This window comes from Beta vulgaris, chromosome 6 (genome assembly GCF_026745355.1).
Source record: "Beta vulgaris subsp. vulgaris cultivar EL10 chromosome 6, EL10.2, whole genome shotgun sequence".
NCBI classification, from domain to species: domain Eukaryota; kingdom Viridiplantae; phylum Streptophyta; class Magnoliopsida; order Caryophyllales; family Amaranthaceae; genus Beta; species Beta vulgaris.
Window position 1 is genome coordinate 51,823,493 of NC_079207.1, and position 4,778 is coordinate 51,828,270.

A 4,778-nucleotide genomic window follows, 5' to 3' on the forward strand; every position below is an offset into this window, starting at 1 on the left:
ATACTTTCCCGAGGCTTCTTTCCTGAAGTACATGGAAAGGAATGCCAAATACATTGGAACTAAGTTTTGGATCCAAGATCCCTTTTTTGTTATCCGAGCTAAGAGTGCGGAGTCGGTGTTGACGCCTTCAGTCGGGTGCGTTTCCGTCTATCATCAGAGCATGCAAATGGGCTTAAGATTTCCCTTACACTCGTTTATTATGTGGATCTGTTGAGTGGGTATCAGTTGACCCTTACCAACTTGCTGCCTAATAGTTGGTTGTCTATAAATGGATTTATTTCAGTATGTGGGCTTTTAGATGTAACCCCAAGCCTGCGCCTATGGCGCAACTTGTTTAATCTGATGTTGGGGCCAACCGATCGTCATGGTACGGGATGGTATCGTTTCCAGTGTCGGGCCGGATATAAAGTTGTGCGTGATGCCCCTTCGAACCAGAAGGGATTCAGGCGAACATTTTATCACATTTACACTAGTGGTGACTGGGGGATCCCAATTTTGCCCCCCGAGGATGGCCCCAGATTCTGATTGAATCAGACGGTCCCCGAGATGTCTCGGGAGGAGGCGGTCGTTGGGGTGTACCTCTCCACTATCCCGAGGATAGCAACGGGGGACCTTGCTTATGTACCGTCGAATTGGTTGCCCACTCATCATGACATCCGGAACGAGATGTTCTTGGCGGCAGTAGGCTTGAGCCGTAGTTGTGATAAGAGTAAATTCCTTAGCCAAATGTGCAAACTATTTCTTTTATGCTAAAATTTTGACATTTCTTTTGTTTCAGCTCTTGCCCGACTTCGACTAGATCCTGCGATGGCTGAGAGATTTACCAGTTGCACCAACTTGGCCGCGAAGCTCATGGCTGAATTCGACGCGGAGACCATGTCCGTACCCCCGCCTCCAAAGGTAAATCTTATTTATTGGATGCGGTGACTGTTCTTTTTGTTCTAGGCTAACCCGTTCTTTTTCCTCAAGATACCGAGGCCAAGAAAGCTAAGAAGCCTCACGTCCGCTCCCAAAAGCTGAAGGGAGATGTGGAGAAGGCTTAGGTTGCCGAGAAAGCGGTTGCCGAGAAGGCTGCTACGGCGCCTTCGAATGTCATCTCCAATGCTTCTGATAAGGCCTCCTCGGGGGTCTCCTGATATGTCACAACTATATATAGTTTTTAGATGTATTTGATTGCATTTGGAACTCTCTTTAGAGCATTTAGGTGCATAATGGAATGAACTACGTAAGTTGTGCTCTACTACTCACCGTTTGCGTGTTTTGATCATTTTCAGGTTACTTTGATGCAAATTGATTATGATTACCTAAGATCAAGCCTATTAATCATTGAAGATGAAGATATCTTGCACAAAGATCACAATGCATCATTTCGGGACAATTTCGAGTTAGAATGAAGCAAAGAGTTGGTGAAAGAAGTGTCAAAACTGACACCTGTTCACTATTTTGGCCACAACTTTTGATATACAATTGATAATCAAGAAATTCCAGTTGGGTTGGAAACTAGACTTCAACGGCTTTCCAATGATAGGTCACACGCCCAATCCGACATCTGGTTCGAGAGATACAGCCTTCACAAGTTGACGCAAAATCACTGTTTCTCCGCCCGGTCGACCGGGCGGTTTTGCCCGACCGGGCGAAATCAATTTTTCACCAAAATGCAAGGAATGTTAGCCCGGTCAACCGGGCGAGAAAAGATCCAAAATCGCTTGCGCGCCCGACCGGGCGGATTTGCTTTTTTGTCGTAAGTTGTGAATCACCGTCGCCCGACCGGGCGGATTTCGCCCGGTCGACCGGGCGGTTTCTCGGGACGCGTTTTTTCGGGTTTTTTAGCCGGTTTTGTAAAGAGTATAAATAGGTTTTTATATTTTCGTTTAGACTATCTTATTTTCTACGTTTTTTAGGGCCAAACACTTAGTTTATTCTCTCTACTTTTGTTGAACTTTTACATTGGAAGATTATATAGATCGTCAATTTCCTTTTCCATCGTTCTTCAATCTTTGGTATTTTCTCTACTTAGTTTAATTTCATGAATTCTTTTACTTTGATTATGTTTATTGCTTTCAATTCATCATGAGTGAGTAGTCTATTTCTAGGGTTTAGAGAGGGAAGCCATGTTTATACCTTTTTGATTGTGGTTTGATGTTCTTCAATAATTGGATTGAATTAGAATAATTCCTATTGATTTGTTATACTTGTTTAATTCATGTAATTGCGCAATATCATGAGTTATGTTTAGCTAATAAGAATTAGAATCGAAAGATCATATTCATTAGAGGCTTGTTACAATAGGTAGATTTGATTATGTTGAGCGACCGTACTGGCATATGTTAATCTAGGAGTTGTTAATGCCTGACCAAGGATTAGCGAAATATTTATTTATTCTAACATCAATCCAAGTGTTGTTGAACTATATTATATTGATTAAACTGGTATAAGCATGGTGGACCGATCGATTGCCCTAGGCTTTTAATTATTTGATAAATCCCCATTTTTCTGCGTTCTAGTTTATTTTAGTTTAGTTATTAATTACTCAATTATTTTTCCTCTCTGGAAGTAGTTAGATAATTGAACATAAATCTGTAGAACTCCTCTCCCTGTGGATCGACCCGTATTTGCCAGTTTCTGCTAAACAGACACCGTGCACTTGCGGTATATTTTAAAACACATCAAGTTTTTGGCGCCGTTGCCGGGGAGACGGCTAGTTTCTATAGCTTTCTGATTAATTATTTGACTATTTCTGCTGTCTCATTGGAACTTCAAGTTCCAATTGAGGCCATCTCACTGCACATTTTTCTTTGTTTCTTTTATGCCCAGGTCTAAAAGAACAGGTTCTCCAGTTCAGACTGATCCTGATCTTGAGAAAACCATCCGGCAGCTCAAGAAGACACAAAAGAAGAAAAAGCAGTCTGCTAATCAGAAAAACCACGGAAGAACCAACTGAACCAATTATGCCTCCTAAGTCGCTGAAATCTTATGGGGTACCTTCTCCTGGCAATGTTCCCACAGGCCCTACTATGCCTGATATACAAGCAGTCAACTTCGAAATCAAGCCTGGCCTCATCAACATGATCCAGCAGAATCAGTTTGGTGGCCATCCATCTGAAGACCCTGCAAATCATTTACAACGGTTTCAACAGCTTTGTCGTACCGTTAAGCACCAAGGGGTCACTCCTGATCAGTTGAAGGTCATGGTCTTTGAATTTTCACTAAAGGACAAGGCACAGAAGTGGCTGAATGATGTTAATGAAACTGAGTGGAGTGCTATATCTGAAGCATTCCTGAAAGAGTACTACCCTCCCACCAAAACTGCAGAAATAAGACACAAGCTTGCCACCTTCCAACAAGAACCCGATGAAACACTGAAGGAAGCATGGAATAGATTCAAGGATCTGCAGAGAGAATGCCCACACCACAATCTGGATAAGTGGTTCATCACCCAAGCATTCTACAATGGTCTACAACCCCATATCAAGAGTACAGTTGATTCATCTGCAGGGGTGTTTTCTTAGATAAGGAGGTGGATGAAGGGTATAATTTTCTGGCCAACTTAGCAGAGAATGATCATAGTTCTTCCAGGACTATTACAAAGAAAAAGTTGGATGTTGATGCATATGCCTTGTTGTCTTCACAAGTAGCCCAGTTGAGCATGAAGATGGACTCACTGAAATCTTTGCAGTCTAGTATTCCTCCTATGAGTATTAATGCAATGTCTTCCATGGCTCCTATTACTTCTTCCTTTTGTGAAGTGTGTGGTGTTCAAGGCCACTTTGGTCATGATTGTTGCTACAATCAACCTGATCCGAATCAAATGGCGCATGCAAATGTTTTTCAGCAAAGACCTCCACACAACCCATACTCTAACACACACAACCCAGGTTGGAGAGAACATCCTAATTTTTCCTACAAGAACAACAATGTTCAAAATCCTCAACCTCCACCACAATCTTCCTACCAACCACCACATCAAAACCCACCACAACATGCTGCTAGACAACCATATTATCAAGGGGCTCCTCAAAACCCCCTCCTGGTTTCAATAGGCCTTCACCCCAAGGCTATCAGCAGCAAACTCCTCATAATACCAGCTCTCAAGAGCCTACTATGTCTGATCTAATGAAAATGATGGTTTCTATGCAGAAAAATCATGAGGAGAGCATCAAGGAGCTGAAGAACACCACCAAGCATTTGGAGACTCAACTTGCTCAGGTGGCGGAAAATAATGCACAGAGGCAACCAGGTCATCTGCCGGGACAACCCATCCCAAAGGAGACTGTCAATGCCGTTACACTTCGTAGCGGCACTGTTTATGATGCTCCTCCCATGCCCATTGATGATGATGCTCCTAGCAAGGAGAAAGAGTGGTAGAGGAAGAAGCGGAGAAGATTCGATGTCTGAGGTCGAACTAGCTAAGGAAGATCAGACAGGAAAGCGGAGGGAAAAGGTTTCTGAAACGCCTATTACACCAAGGCTACCTTTTCCCCATAGGATGCAGAAGTCGAAGGTCGATCAACAACTTGGTAAGTTCTTGACTATGGTCAAGAACCTTGAGGTAACAATTCCTTTTACTGAACTTATTTCTCAAGTGCCTGTTTATGCTAAGTTTTTGAAAGACATGATTACTAAAAAGAAAGACTTTGGTGGGGTAGATCGAGTCGCTCTAACTGAAGAGTGTAGTGCTGTTTTACAAAATAGAACCCCACCTAAGTTGAAGGATCCTGGTAGTTTTTCCATCCCTTGCCATGTAGGTGCGTTATTTATAGATAAGGCATTGTGTGATT

General features: G+C 42.7%; 1 non-coding gene across 1 annotated transcript; it reads right to left on the reverse strand.

Moving 5' to 3' along the window:
- Positions 1 to 3,311: 3,311 nt before the first annotated feature.
- Positions 3,312 to 3,418, reverse strand: LOC125499230 (small nucleolar RNA R71). Its single transcript, XR_007275947.2, has one exon. It is a non-coding gene; the product is annotated as a small nucleolar RNA R71 (small nucleolar RNA).
- Positions 3,419 to 4,778: the final 1,360 nt, after the last annotated feature.